At 40.0% G+C, this 16,979-nt stretch overlaps 1 long non-coding RNA gene across 1 annotated transcript; it reads right to left on the bottom strand.

The window, feature by feature from the left end:
• Positions 1 to 94: 94 nt before the first annotated feature.
• Positions 95 to 1,288, bottom strand: LOC110865462. The gene is made up of 3 exons (XR_002550684.1): positions 1,172 to 1,288; positions 576 to 629; positions 95 to 271 (listed from the first exon to the last, which is right to left on the bottom strand). It is a non-coding gene; the product is annotated as an uncharacterized LOC110865462 (long non-coding RNA).
• Positions 1,289 to 16,979: the final 15,691 nt, after the last annotated feature.

The raw sequence follows: 16,979 nt of genomic DNA, 5'->3' as shown, positions 1-16,979 counted from the left end.
ATAAACAAACTTCATTCAACTATACGCAAACGTTCAAAGACATGACATTCACAACAAAATATGACCTATCCTTAGTTTCGAAAACCATTAAGTATGTACGCACCTACGACAACTTTTCAAAAGACAACCATGACCAAACTAGTTTAAGTACAAAGCATAAACATAAGTAACTAGGTAATTTGACATCGACTTTATACAAAATGCGGAGCGCTTGACGGGCTTGAGGTGTGTTCGATCCGGGCAAAGCTTGATAACTAGACATGAGATTTACCTACATAACCACAACAACATCAAAATCATTAGAACAAAGTTTCCTTCCAATCCAAGAAATTTAACTTACGAACTTGAAATAAACGTGACATTCGCGACTTGTATTAAACTACATTCTTTCATACTTGTACGGTAGTGAGTTCCAACGGAACTCCATGCCAATCTTTCTAGTCTTACAATTCCATCATTCGACCCATTCAAGTGAAGGGTCCATTCGTGTGACTTAACCATGCTTAACTTAAATTAACACAATTATGGATAAACACATATCTAAAGTAAAACCAAAATTTGTACTAGTAGCGTACCTCGGTCTTGATCCCCTTGTTGCTTCACTTGACTCGAACTTTCTTCCTTAACGCCTACATACAACCATTCATTCTTTTAAATCTATGTTTCACACTCAATTACATACATCAATTGATAAAACTATACTCAATTTGGCTCATACTTATCAAACACATTCAATCCACATAAGGTTTGTAACATACAAGACTAACATCTTTATTGTGGCATTTTGTCAAACACTTGGTGTGCATAACATGAATAAAGCATAGGGTACAAGTGTTCAATGCATGATTCTACTAGTTCATTCTTAAATCATTAAAACAATCAAATTTCCCACAATAATCATTCCAAATCAGTTTCTAACTATTACTAATCTATCAATAATAACTCTTACACTTACTATTGCAACAATTAGCATATAATTTCATTCCATGTTCTTCATCATCACCCTAGTTCAAGTGGGTTTTTGCTAAAAATCACCCAACTATCTAGAATCAAACATAATTCTTGTTCTAATGTATTTTCCTAACTCTTAGACACACAAATTTCTGCATACATTCATGATTGGGTCGAAACCCTCATTCTATAATTCATCAATTTCAGAATTTCGACTTACCTCTTTGTAGGACAAGCTTAGATTACTAGAGAATTGAGTTCATGCAGGTTATTTGATCTTGATTTCCCCTTCAATCTTGCTGATTTGTAGAACTTAGGGTTTTCCCCCTTGGTTCCTTTCTTTGATCGATCCACAGAACACACCAGGAGGTGTGTTTTGTTTTATTTTATTAAATGGTAAACTTTCTTTACTATATGCAACTTTAGCCCCTCTAATTCTAATGGTTGACAATTAACTCATAATCTTTCATTCTTGTTGAACTATTATCACATTCTTTTAACTTAGTTAATATTACATTATTAGACATTTAAAATAGCATAAATAAATTGCGCATTTTGGGGTGTTACAAGCATCGAGTGGTACAGCGATGGGTGTGGGAGGGGGAGTGACTGGGACTACGTACGGAGGGTAGTCATCCTCCTCAATCCACCCATTGCTGGAGTTAGCGTACCTCGGGTCAATGTGGGTAGCAAACGGTGCCAGGTCATCAAAAATCGCCATGGGATCGGGTATGGGTGCTACATGGGGTATCTCAACGGCTGGTGGTGCAACAACGGGTGTATCAGTGACAGTAACAGGATCAATGGCAAGGACGGGCTCGGAAGTGACTGGAGCGGGCTGATAATCAGCAAGCATGGCAGGAATCGGATCATCTGGATGAACAGGAGCCTCAGCAGGCTGCTCCAACTCCATCTCCTCATCAGCGTCCATGCGAGGAATGTAACCGAGTCCCAACGGTAGGATATGAGAAGCTATCGACTCAAAGGAACCTGAAGCGGACGAATCAGACTGAACCTCCATATCAGGAAGCTCGACCATGGGAACAATAGGATCAACAACTGGGATATCAACATGCGGAACACCGTCCTCCACCGGGGCCCCACCATCCTGGTCTCCCTCCGGGGGACCCTAGATGAGTAGGTCGATGTCACCATCGGGTAACGCGTCGATAGGTTGTTCCTCAAAGGGAACTGCAGCGAAGGGGAGAGGGGCAGGGATTGGAACAAGAGGTAGGTCCTCTCCTGGTGGGCCGTCAGCTAAGGGTACATCATCTCCGAAGAGCGGTAGGGCAAAAGGCTGAAAGTCGTCTTCATCGGTGCTCGTGGTGTCTGAGGTGTAAACTCCCGAATCGGTAGCCATCTCGTCATCAGAGGTAAAAGTCCTCGGGTCACTCGCGTCGGATACTCCACTATCGGATGATGCCATGGTGTCTGTAACACATCCACAACATATGCACACAGATAAGGTAAGCATGTAAACAAATAATAATGAAGTCATGTATGCATCCTAGTCTTCCCAGACTATCCCACCCAATCTCTAAGACTGAATTCCCTAGTCTCTCAGACTAACTCCCTGGCCTCTAAGACCAACCTCCCAGTCTCTAAGACGCAAATTTTCCCCAGCCTTTAAGGCTAAACATCCCCAATCTCTAAGATTGAATCCCTCAGTCTCTAAGACTGAAATCTCCCTTAGTCTCTAAGACTGATACAAAAATTTTGAAAAAAATGTATTTGTGACCTTTTGTTTGTAAAAATGTTTGTGCCCTGGATCTGAACTTTTAATGTATGCAAATGTAAAAACGTTTGAAAACATTTTCGTGAGAGCCCTAGTGATCATAGTCTAGACTCGAGAAGGAATCCTAGTTTGCTATGATCGAGGCTCTGATACCAAGCTGTCACACCCTGGCTTTTGCGGAAGCGTGGGTTTATTTGGTGTGACTTCTTAATACCATAGCAACAATCACAACATGCTATATGATAAAAACATATTATGTTCATCTATTAAAATAGTTAAAAAATGCATAACATATTGTCTTAACGCATCAACCACAAAAAGAAACGTTACAAAACATGACTTGTTTAAAAAGAGTTCATAAGACTCGACGAAAGACTAATCAACAAAACAAGGATAAGAGACATGCAACTTGTCTAGGAAGGAGTTGCACTTCCCAAACCCTACAACTTTGGATGATATCCTTATGAAGTACGCAGCTTGCCTAGTCATGCAACACTTGCCAGATCCAACTTAATTACCTGAAATACATGTAGTTTATAAAGTCAACAAAAAGTTGAGCGAGTTCATGTGTAAGTCTGTGTGTATAAACCGTTTAATATGTCTGTAAGTAAAAATAGTCCCTTGTATGTAGCAATAAGGAAAAATGATCACCATTGGGTTGCAAATCCAATAGTATATGTGAATGATGCAGGAAGACTCAAACCTAGCAAATTTGTCTCCGGTATGAAGACATAGTCACCACTATGGGCCCCCGGCCTCATGGGTGTGGGCTCGCTACACCCAAATAGATCTATCACTCATGTCCCGTGGTCCTACTATGAGGATTAATGGCCTTAAGTGTCATGCCCACCACTCACTTGATCGCGTAATAAAAGCCTCCTTAAGCTAATCATACCAATTATAAAATGTCTAAAATAAGTCGTAGACATGTATTCCACCCCCGAAGTATAAAACCGAAAACAGTAAAGGAATAGGGGGTCATGAACTCACCGTAGTGCGTCTTGACTTGAATCTTAACTCTTTCCGCTACACGACAACCTACAACGTACTCTATTAGACGATCGGGCCGTGCCTTGGCTTAGAGTTTGGTGTTTTGAGTTATGTCACTTTGGTATTATTTTGTTAAAACAATAATAATTATTTTAACTTAACTATCGTTCTTAGAAAAATAGTTAGACAACTATTTCGTATCTATTTTCTCGAATATTTTACTAAGTGTTCGGATTCTCGGAAAATTTCGGCAGAGTCTCCTCTATAAATAGGGGTGTCCATGCTTAAATAGCATATCATTTTCTTTTACATATATCCAATAGTTCATTTTCAATAACCAAACCGACATATCGACATACAAAACGTTACATACTTTATTTCAGCTTCATTACTCAAAACCGGACTGTTTTCGAGGATTTTTATAAAATAGTTAACCTTTTCTAAAAATTACCAAATTTTTACAGAAGGTTCTATGTGTTCCAAAATTTATTATGTAAAAATATCGGAGTCCAGTTCGTTACCCATATTTTATAGAAAATCATTTTCTCGACTGCAATCAGATTTGTTACTTTCTGATTGCAGTTTACGGAAATATTCACTAAAAATTAACCATAAGTCCGTTTGACGAAATTCCAGTTGGAGGGTCATCCTGACAACGGTGACCAACTACTGTAAAAATTCCATGAGTCAGTTTCACTCAGGTTTCAGGTTATGACTTCAAAAACATCACACTTTTTCTGCAGTAAAAATGCAGCTTGAGCTGCTATCCAAAAATAGTCTTTTAAAAATAGTAAGCAGTCTCGAAAAATTACGATTCCAGTGCCATTTGTTTAGTTATTCCAAAATACACATTTTAGGCTTCAGAAAATCGGTTTTTCGATTTAAAATGGTCCCGTTACAGCCTGTTGAAGTTGGCTGGAAATCCAACTCAGCAAGCTGTTTACATTGTAGAAGTTACTAAAAACGCGTAAACAAGGACCCTAACCATGGTTTATTGATGAACAAATGTTAAAACTTCAATCATGCTTTAACCAACCCTAAACCATCCAGATTTCAACTTCATAGAACCTTTTTTATATATGGTTTTTATGCAGAATTTTAAGTTCAACATTTTAGTATTTTAGCTTTTGTGTGTGATGAACATTCAACAAATCATAACAAGAACAAGATGGAACAAGGGTATGAAGGGACTTACTACTAGCACAAGGCTAGGGTAGTAATCTTAGGATGAGATGATGGTGGAATGTTAGTGACAAGGCTTGAATCAAGCTTCCTTGAAAACCCTTCAATCTTGCACTTCTATGGATGAATCCTCAAACTTGAATGAGAGCTTTTAGAGAAGAAAATGGAGATGGTGAAGTATGGTGGTGGTGAAATCGGTTATGGAGAGAGGGGGTGGGGGTGCTTGTGCCGAAAATAAGAGGGAGGAGAGAGGTTGAGTGTAAGCTTGATAGTAATGATGGTAATTCTTGGAAACATGCACTCTTCTAATCCTAGGGTAATCATATTATGATTTTTGGCCAACAGAATAGAGATTCTCTTTTTACATAATCTAAACAAAACATTTTCACTAATCATGGCAGAAAATCGGTTAGGGGGGGGGGGTAAAGTGTAAATTTTTGTTAATTAATAGGTATTAAGTTAGAAGGCTAAGGGTATTTCCAAGTTTAGTGGGTGTATGTCATGTTTACATGGTGTATAGGGATTTTTATAACCGTAATTAATTAAGAATAGAAAAATGGCCGGATAGTCCCTGTGGTTTAGCATTTTTTCACCTATAGTCCCAAACTTTCTAAAACTACCTGAATAGTCCCCAACTTTTCATTTTTTGTACATTACTAATGCTGGTTTTAACCTTCGGACTACGGTTGCGGAGATTATTGATCAAAATGGAAACTGGAAATGGCCTCAAGCGTGGTTTGATTTATTTCCGGTTTTAATCACTATCTCGGTTCCCAATTTAGATCCTAATGCAGTGGACCAGCTTGTTTGGAAAGATTTGGATGGAAAAATAGGTGATTTTAAATCGGCTCATGTTTGGAACACCATTCGGAGTAGAGAGCATCATGCTTTGTGGGCAAACATGGTTTGGTTTTCTCAATGTATCCCGAGGCACGCGTTTCATATATGGCTGGCTTTCAGAAATAAGTTAAAGACACAGGATAGGATGGCAGTTTGGGAAGTAGGTAGTCAAACAAATCTGAACCTTATGTGTTGTCCGCTATGTAACTATGACCGGGATAGTCGTGATCATCTATTTTTTCAATGTAACTTCTCGGCTCAAGTGTGGAATAAAGTGAAGGCGATGGTAAACTTGACGAATGTGGACATTACTTGGTCATCAATTCTAACTTGGGTGGAGCAACACTCAAGATCAAAGAATGTTGATCACATTGTGTGTAAGTTGGTAATAGCAGCTGCTTGGTACTTCATTTGGCAAGAAAGGAATAACAGGTTGTTCACTAATAATAAGAGGTCGGCAGATCAAGTTACCAAGAAGATTAAAGGCTCGGTTCGGTTGCGGTTGATGGGATTCAGATTCCGTGTGAGCTCGGCTAGGGAAAGGATCTTCAAGGCCTGGCAGATTGAAGATTGCAACTATGATTTAGTGGATCCGGGCTAGTAGTTTTTCGGGTCTTGTTTTAGATTTGCTTTGGCTGTCTTTTGTTTGGTGGTCTTGTTTGGTTGTTTTGTTTTGATGGATTGTGTCGTGTGGTGTCCTAGGCTTGGCATGTCAAGTCTAGTTGGTGTGTCGCTTTTACATACCCTTGTTCTTATTTGTTTCATATATAAAATTCATCGGGGTAACCCTTTACCCAAAAAAAACTTTTCATTTTTTGTTCCCGGATAGTCCCTGGGTCTAACTTCAGTTTGTTTTCTCTGTTAAGTGGGTGTGAAATGACCAATTTACCCTTTCCTTTAAAAGACCAAACCACAGGGACTATCCGGGCATCTTCTACATTTTTATTTATAAAACCCCACCACCACACTTCATCTTCAACCTCCACCAACCATCACCCTCCTCCACCCTCCACCATCACCGCCACAATCAGATTTGAGCAGAGGGATGCCTATATTCCACCTCCACCTTCTCTTATTTCTCTCTCTCTTTATCACCTCTGCCGCCACCACCACCACAACCCTACCTCAGCCGCCACCACCATCACCGTAGACCGCCTGTCACCCAACCACCATCACCACCTTGCACCAACTGCATCCAACCACCACCTTCTCTTCTCCCTCTCTCTCTCACCTCAGCCACCACCACCACAACCCTACCTCAGCCGCCACCACCATAACCCTACCACTGCCTGATCAAGCAACAAACATGTATAAAGGGACAACTTGAACCACTCTTTAAAGTTTCTTCGTACAACCACACACCCTCAAGCTTACCACTGAAATCACTCTTGTGATTAAGCAAGCTACGCCAGAAAACTGTGGACTCCGACCACGTCTTTTTCCTGCCATTCTCCACACAATCAGTACCATTTTTGTATGCTTTTGACTTGTTTCAATTCGTAGAACAGAAGCCCTTTATCAATTTGAAGCAACGGAAATACATTTCTGTTCGATTCGGGAGCTTAGGGAGAGAGAGGAAGTCTAGAGAAAGAGGTGATGGCCGCCTAAGGTTTCGACAGTGAAGGTCTCTTAGGGTTTTGAGCCAAAGACTTGGATGATTATGGTGACGGTGGGGTACATTGGAAAACTCCTTTTTTTGAAAAAGTCGTTGGATGAGATCATGTGACTTATTCGTTTGTTGGTGATGGTGGTCGATTAGCAGTAGCCGGGGGTGGGAGTGGTGGTGGTTGATGGTAAAAGTTTAGGGTTTCTCACCACCGGCATCCCTCTGCTCAAATCTGATTGTGGCGGTGATGGTGGAGGGTGGAGGAGGGTGATGGTGGGTGGAGGTTGAAGATGAAGTGTGGTGGTGGGGTTTTATAAATAAAAATGTAGAAGATGCCTGGATAGTCCCTGTGGTTTGATCTTTTAAAGGAAAGGGTAAATTGGTCATTTCACACCCACTTAACAGAGAAAACAAACTGAAGTTAGACCCAGGGACTATCCGGGAAAAAAAAATGAAAAGTTGGGGACTATTAAGGTAGTTTTAGAAAGTTGGGGACTATTGGTGAAAAAATGCTAAACCACAGGGACTATCCGGGCATTTTTCTCAATTAAGAATGATAGAATAATATTTCTGACAATATTTTTGTGTCTCGGGTAATGTCTGGTTGTTCGGTTTCGCATCGTTCCGTTAAAGCGTTTAATTGTCCCGTAAAGCGTCTTTTGTGCATCTTTTTGTAAGGAAATTAATTCCAACACTTAGGAAAGTGTCCAGGACCATTTAGTGAATACTCTGTATAATATGAGTGTGTTAAAAGCTGAATTGCTACTAAAAATGCGGAATTCTGTAATTAAATTGCGTTTTAGGCACTTTCCGGCACTCAAACTATCACCTAGTGACATAGTCTTATGGTCCTCACTTCCCTACACTCCATACTGGTGTAGTGTTTTATCCCTGGCCCATACTGGCCTAAAAATAGTATCTGTCTAAGTGCTGGCATTGTCAGCATGTGTCTGAGTTATCTGCTCACTGTGCTAACTGTGCTTTGTGCATCAGGTTTGTCACTAAGGGTCTGTATGAAATGAATAGAGTGACTGTATGTAAAGAATGCACATGTATGTATATAACATAAATCAGTAAGCAGTTTAAAGCGTCAGATGTAGTCAAGCACAGTCATTAAGCACATAATTAGGGTTAATTAATTTGTACAGTACCTGTAATTATGCGGGTTGTCACACAGGAGTCAGCATTTCAGCACTTGAAAGATAGACTTTGTAGCGCGCCTATCCTCTCATTGCCTGAAGGCACAGATGATTTTGTGGTTTATTGCGACGCTTCCATCCAAGGACTTGGTTGCGTGTTGATGCAACGTGACAAAGTCATTGCCTACGCATCACGCCAACTTAAAGTTCACGAAAGGAACTACACTACGCATGACTTGGAACTAGGAGCAGTTGTTTTCGTGCTTAAGATATGGAGACATTACCTGTACGGTACCAAGTGCACCATTTACACCGATCACAGGAGTCTCGAGCATATCTTCAAGCAAAAGGAATTGAATATGAGACAGCGCCGATGGGTCGAACTCTTGAATGATTATGAATGCGCTATCAAATACCATCCGGGCAAGGCCAACGTTGTGGCCGACGCCCTCAGCCGAAAGGATACTATACCTAAGCGTGTACGTGCATTACAACTTACCATCCAATCTAATCTTCCCACCCAGATTTGTGATACTCATGTTGAAGCATTGAAAGCAGAGAACATCAGGGCTAAGTCCGTACGAGGATCGAGGCAACAGCTAGAACAAAAGGAAAACGGCGCCTACTATGTTAACGGACGCATCTGGGTTCCACTGTATGGAGACTTACGCGAGCTTGTGATGGATGAAGCACATAAGTCTCGATATTCAGTACATCCTGGTTCGGATAAGATGTACCACGACCTAAAGACTACATACTAGTGGCCTGGTATGAAAGCCAGCATAGCAACCTACGTCAGCAAATGTTTGACTTGTGCGAGAGTCAAGGTCGAATACCAGAAACCATCAGGTCCACTTCAGCAACCAGAGATACCTAAATGGAAATGGGAGCAAATTTCCATGGATTTCGTTACTGGCCTGCCCAGATCTCAACGCGGAAACGACACCATTTGGGTGATTGTGGACCAACTGACAAAGTCTGCACATTTTCTGGCTATCAAGGAAACAGATAAGTTTTCTGCTCTAGCAGACATCTACCTAAAAGAAGTGGTATCAAGGCACGGAGTGCCAACCTCCATCATTTCTCATCGTGACGCGCGTTTTACCTCTGAGCTATGGCAAGCCATGCACAAGTCTTTTGGCTCACGTCTAGATATGAGCACCGCTTATCACCCACAAACAGATGGGCAATCTAAACGCACCATCCAAACCCTTGAAGACATGCTTAGGGCATGTGTAATCGATTTTGGTAATGGCTGGGAAAAGCATCTCCCGTTAGTGGAGTTTTCATATAACAACAGCTACCATACCAACATTCAGGCCGCTCCATTCGAGGCATTATATGGACATAAATTCCGATCACCTCTTTGTTGGGCAGAAGTTGGTGACAGTCAAATCACTGGTCCAGAACTCGTAGTAGATACAACCGAGAAGATTGCTCAGATACGACAACGCATGGCGGCAGCTCGTGACTGTCAGAAAAGCTATGCCGATAAGCGAAGGAAGCCACTCCAGTTCCAGGTTGGGGATCGAGTGCTACTCAAAGTCTCACCTTGGAAAGGTGTAGTTCGTTTTGGTAAACGAGGTAAACTCAACCCGTGATACGTTGGACCCTTTGAAATTATTGAGAAAATTGGCAAGGTCGCCTACAAGTTGAATTTACCTGAAGAACTCAGCGGAGTTCACAATGTTTTCCATGTGTCGAATCTGAAGAAGTGTCTGTCAGATGAGACCCCCATAGTTCCTCTCAAGGAGCTCACTACCGACGACCAACTGCGATTCGTCGAGGAACCAGTAGAGATTACGGATCGAGATGTTAAGATCCTCAAGCGTACCAGGATACCTCTGGTCCGAGTTCGTTGGAATGCTCGTCGCGGCCCAGAGTATACCTGGGAACGAGAAGACCAAATGAAACTCAAGTATCCCCAGTTGTTTAAGAAAAACGCAACCACTACTGAGACTGAAGCTACCGCAAAATTTTGGGACGAAATTCCAAATCAACGGGGGGATGATGTGACACCCCAGGAAAACCAGGAAACCAACGCAACACAACTAGCTTCCTCAGTAACCACGAGCTAAATTTCGGGACGGAATTTTCTTAACAGGGGGAGAATGTGACAACCCTCAAAATCCCATGTATTCCGTACAATTTATTAATGATAACTAAAGTGCTTGACGACTGTGTGGAATTACTTAACTGCTCTCTGATTACTGTGTTATACTTAGTTGTACTTGTCAACATACTAATAGTGTACAGAAAAGTCATTAAATAGTCCGTTATGCTTTCCTGAGTATTGAAAATCAAAAACGTTACAAAAATATATATGTATGACACTTTACGGATTAATTAAGCACTTTAATGGAACAGTATGAAACCGAACAATCGGACTTTACCCGGAACATAAAAATATTGCCAATAACATTGTTTATACTTTTCTGAGCTAGTTAGGGTCCCCGAACACCATAACACCCCTTATATTAATTAACACACTAAACATGCAAACTAAATAACATTAGATTGCAACTAGATCCTAACTATGGCATTACACCCCAACCATACCCCCCTCCCCCTCCTTCTACGGTTTTGTGGTGTGGGGAACACCCCACAATTGTTTGAGTATTTTATTAAAGAATGTTTGATATCTAGGTGACATAATATATGGTGGATAATAAGAAAGTTGGTTTATAAATTTGCACACTAGAACTTCCACCTTCATTTCATCCAACATCCAACACCAAACTTCTCTCTTCCTCTCTTTCCCCACCTTCGGCAGCCAACACCCTCCACCATATCACCACCATCAACTCTCATTCAAGCCATTCTCCATACAACCAAAGGTGCAAGAGGTCCAACAAGCAAGATTGGTGCACTCGGAAGTTGAAGGACCTTCTCTATTCGCTTTTAACCACCACTTTTCTACACTCGAACTCCCCTAGCCTTGAGCTAGTGGTAAGAACTTAGATCCGTTCATTTTTCATGTTATTTAAGTGTTTAATAGTTGTTTGATGATGAAAATCTATGAAACACTAAAGAACTTGCACTAAAGTCTTGAACATATGGAATAAAAAGATGGATAAAGAAAAGATATGAGTGTAAATCATATAGATCTTGTGTTGTTATGATTCTTGTTGATTTTCTAATGATTTTGCTGGTTAATATTGATGTTTGATGTTGTCGTGATCACTAAACATGTTAACGGAATTAATCGAACACAAATTAGAGAATTGAAAGCTGAAACAGAAAGCTGTTTGGTTTTTACAGCCAACTTCAGTTGGCTGTAACAGGACCATAACTTAACGAAAAATGTATTTTCTAAAGTCTAGATTTATGTACTATGAAATACGGTTCTAATGGCACCGGAATCGTAATTTTTGGACTTCGTTTACTATTTTTAAAGACCCGATTTGTAACAGCAGCTAGAGCTGCATTTTTACTGCAGAAAATGGGCGATATGTTTTCAGTCATAACTTGATTTCTGTGTCGAATCAGCCCATGAAATCTGTACAGTAGATGGACAATGATGTCGTAGTAATTGTCCCACTGGAATTTCGTCAATCCGACTTACAATGAATTTTTAATGAATTATTCCGTTGACTGCAGCCAGAAAAAGATAAATCTTAGTGCAGTCGGGAAAATGATTTTTAATAAAATATTGGTGATGAATTGGATCCCGAGATTTTTACACAATAATAGTTGGGTCGTTTAGCATTTTTGTAAAAAGTTGGGAATTTTTGAAATAAGATAACTATTTTTAAAATGCTCGAAAACAGCCCAGTTTCGGATAATTAAGTTGAAACGACATAAGTAGTGATTTGCGTGTCTAAATGTCGAATATGCTATCTGTGAATGACCTAACATGTTATATGTGTTATGTGAAATATCGTATGTTTGTTTATGAGTGGGGAATGGATGGGGAACTTATATGGGCATAAACCGTTAAAGTGATGCATGATATGTGATAGATACGTGTAGGAACTTTGTGCTCTATTTGAAACCACTAAATGACTAACTGGTAATCATATTAGGACGTGATTGACCGACCTTGACTATTAGCTATATTTGAGAGTCTAACCGAGCAAACCGAGGTGAGTTCACACCCTTACTAAGGCATGGGATTCCTGGTGATTGGGAATGGGATTAAATAACTACTTATACTATCAACACTACTAGACTACTTACTACTGTCCTTGGATTGGGAAGGGCACTTACGTAAAACCTACGGAACACATACTTACTACTGTCCTCGGATTGGGAAGGGCACTTACGTAAAACCTACGTAAACTCATACTCACCACTGTCCTCGGATTGGGAAGGACACTTATGGATACGCCTAGTCTAGTAACATACATAATGGGAAGCCCCCCACTAAATATCGTAAAGGTTTGGGAATCAATGATAATGGGTAATACATGGTTATGAAACGAACTTACGATTTCTAATACGAACTCATTAACTTAACAACCAACTGTGAACTAGCTCAACTTTGTTGTTGATTTGTTGTTACATGCCTTGCAGGTCGATAGGTACTTATGGAGCTTGCGCGAGGAGGAGGTCGTTGTGGAATAGGGACTGTTATGTCCCGTGCCTAATAAATAAACTTTATGAACTTATGGAACTTATGTTTGGTCGTTAAACTTATGAACTTATGATTTGGATTTATGGTTTATGCTTCCGCTGTTAACCTAAAGTCGGTTACTTATCTTTTGGTCATCAATTGTATTGCGATTGTGATACACCCCCAAAATCCACCATGCGGAGTACCACCGCTTGGAGGCGTGACGTGACCAGGATCGAGCCACCAATCATATTGAACAACGTAATTAAGTAAATGAAACCAATCACAATACAATTGGTGACCAAAGCTAGTTAACTAAGTTCGAATTAAACAGCGGAAGCATTAAAAGTAAAACCCAAAATATAAGGTCATAGTTCATAAGTTTAAAATCCAAAACGTAGATTTAATAGTTCATAAGGATTAAGTGTTTATTACAGAACATGACAGTCCGTATCCCACAACAACCACCTCCTCGTGCAAGCTCCATAAGCATCTAGCGACCTGTAAGGCATGTAACAATGAGTCAACAACAAAGTTGAGTGAGTTCACGTTTGGTTGTTTAGTTTTAAGTTGTTTCCGAAAACGTAGTTGACTTTCGTTGGTGTAATTGCCATGGGGGTTACCCCATAGTTGAAAGTATGTTTAACCAGTTCATTCCTTATTACCCAAACCATATTCATGATTAGTGGGGGCTTCCCCATGTGAACCACTAGACTGTACCATATCGACTACTACGTAAGTAAGTTGTGCCCTACATTAGTGTCTATCAGCACTGACGGTTTGCCATAGTCCATTAGTACACGCCCGTCCGACTGGCACGGTGTGAGGTTTGTTAAACCTAATAGCGCTATTAACTAATGACCCGCTCGCCATTGGCCTCAGCGATTAAGTCGATAAAAATGAGGGACTTATGATACAGTTTTGTCTAGTAAGTTTTAAGGTTGTTGTCCTACCCAAGGAGGACGAACGTACGTAGTTCTACCCAAGGAGAATACGCAGGAATAATATTGGCATTCTACCCAAGGAGGATGGCCGTACATATCCTACCCAAGGAGGATATGTAGATTCAGTTTTAAATTCTTAACCCATTCCCAAACCACCGGGAATCCCATGCCTTAGAATGTGTGTAAACTCACCTCGGTTTGCTCGGTTAGATTCTCAAAGATAGCTAACAGTCAAGGTCGGTCAATCACGTCCTAGTATGATTACCACTTAATTTATTAGTGACTTCAAATAAGCACAAAATTCCTACATGCATCTAACACATAACATGCATCACTTTAACGGTTTATGCCCATATAAACTCCCCATCTATCCCCCACTCATAAACCAACATACGACATTGCACATAACACTTTTATAGACATATAACATGTTATATCACTCTCGGATAACCTACCTGACATATAGACACGCAAATCACTACTTATATCGTTTCAGCTTTTATACCCAGAACTGGGCTGTTTTCGGGGATTTTAATAAAATAGTAATCTTATTTCAAAAATTCCCAACTTTTTACAAAAGATGCTAAACGACCCAAATATTATTGTATAAAAATCTTGGGATCTAATTCATCACCAATATTTTACTAAAAATCATTTTCCGGACTGCGATCAGATTCATTATTTTCTGACTGCAGTCTACGGAATAATTCACTAAAAATTCATTATAAGTCGGATTGACGAAATTCCAGTGGGACAATTACTACGACATTAGTGTCCATCTACTGTACAGATTTCATGGGCTGATTCGACACAGAACTCAAGTTATGACTAAAAATATAACACATATTTTCAGCAGCAAAAATGCAGCTTGAGCTGCTGTTACAAAATGACCCTTTAAAAATAGTAAACGAAGTCCAAAAATTATGATTCCAGTGCCATTAGAACCGTATTTCATAAAACATAAGTCCAGGCTTCAGAAAATACATCTTTCGTTAAGTTATGGTCTGGTTACAGCCAACTGAAGTTGGCTGTAAAAACCAACCAGCATTCTGTTTCAGCTTTTAACTTTCTAGTGCATGTTCGATTGATTCCGTTAACATGTTTAGCGATTACAACAACATCAAACATCAATACTAATAAGTAACTCAGCAAGAATCAGCAAGAAATCAGTAACATCTCAAGATAACATCATACTAACATAAATACATCATGTTTCATCTTCTTGTTTAAACCCCTTTTTAGTGTTCTTGTAGATTTAACATATTACATCTTTTAATCATGAAACGAGATGTACAAAGGTGACATAAGGAACTTACTACTAGCTTAAATCTAGGGATGATTCTTAGTGAAGAAGATGGAGAAGGTGATGGTGAAAAGCAAGTGAAAGAAGCTCCTTCGAAAGTCCTTCAACTTGCAACCTCCTTGTATCACCCGTTAAGCTTGAAAGAGACTTGAAAATGGAGGATGATGGTGCAATGGTGGTGGTGTTGGCGGTGGTAGAGAGCCGAGAGAGGGAGAGAGAGATGTGAGGAAGATGGTGTGAAGGTGAGTGTTGAAGTGAGAAGATATGGTGATTTCTTGGAAATTTCTATGTCATGATTACATATTATTACTCCATATCTTGGCAAGATGCACAAGCAATCTATCCAATAAAACCAGACTATAACCTGTACAGTGCTCAACGATCTGTGACACCTGTGCTTGTAATCATTGTAAACAGTTCAGTTATCAATGAAATAAAGTTATTTGATCCCTATGTTTGTTTGTTTATGTTTGATGTTTTTCATGTTTTGACTTTTATTCGATTTTAAACTCTATATCGCTTTCTGGAGAATTATACGGAAACTGGTGCGAAAACGTAATCAGTTATATGCAACAAATACTCCGGAACATCAAATTATGCTTAACATATCTTAAATAACCTTTACATAACTTAGAAATAAGTTTTAGAAGGTTTGGTATGCCGAAATCAAGTTAATTCGCTTACAGGGACTAAAATTGACAAACTGCGAAAGTATGCCGATTTGAACTGTAACGAACATTCCGGAACATGCCCATAAGTTAAACACACCCTAAATATCCTTTACATAGCTTAGAAATAGGCGTTGAGGGGTTCGGTGTGCTAAAATAAACTTTTGGGTCATTCAGGGACTAAAAGCGTCAAAAAGTGCATATGTTTGCATTTTCGCGCATAATGTCACACCCCCAAAATCCACCTGCGGAGTATCACCGCTTGGGAGCGTGACTGACCAGGATCAAGCCATCAATCATATTGAACATAGCATAATATAAATAAAGTAATTCGTAAAACCCCGTTCAATACAATTGACGTTTCAAAACAATCATAGTATCAGTAGCGGAAGCATAAGTAAATAACCCAAGTAAACCATAAGTTCAATTATTCGAAATGTTTAAACATAGCGTTCTTAACCCACTGCCCACAACGTCCCGCTCCTCCAGTGCAAGCTCCATAAGTACCTAAGGTCCTGCAAGGCATGCAGCAGATAATCAACAAACTAGTTGAGCGAGTTCACAGTTTATAGTTTAGTTTGAGTAATAGTGCGTTTGTTCAATTAAGTTTCGTATCGTATCAGTTCCATCGCGGCCTCACCGGCATGTGTGCGAAGATTATGTTCGTTAGTTCGCGACCATAGTCTTTACCGACCAGGGTGTGTGCGAAGGCAATTTATCAGTTCGTTCGCGACCATAGTCTTTACCGACCAGGGTGGGTGCGAAGGCAGTTGAGTAGTTCGTAAGCATCAACAGTTTAATCGTTCGTTACAGTATCAAAGTATGCACAAGTAATCTTCCAACCCATTCCCACCCTGGGAACCCATGCCTTGGCTGTGTGAACTCACCTTGGTTTGCTCGGTATGCTAAGTTATGCACTCACAAGTAATTAATCACGTCCTAGTGTATGCACGTATAACAAATCAGTTCATGTTCAAAATGATACGCATGCAATTAATTGTTCACATTGCAGTCAGTTTGCATATCAGCACGGCACGTAGTATTGCACGTTCATCACTAAGCATGG

Source organism: Helianthus annuus, chromosome 16 (assembly GCF_002127325.2).
Source record: "Helianthus annuus cultivar XRQ/B chromosome 16, HanXRQr2.0-SUNRISE, whole genome shotgun sequence".
NCBI lineage: Eukaryota > Viridiplantae > Streptophyta > Magnoliopsida > Asterales > Asteraceae > Helianthus > Helianthus annuus.
The sequence above is the reverse complement of the archived record's forward strand: the minus strand, read 5'-3'. Positions and strand labels throughout refer to the sequence as shown.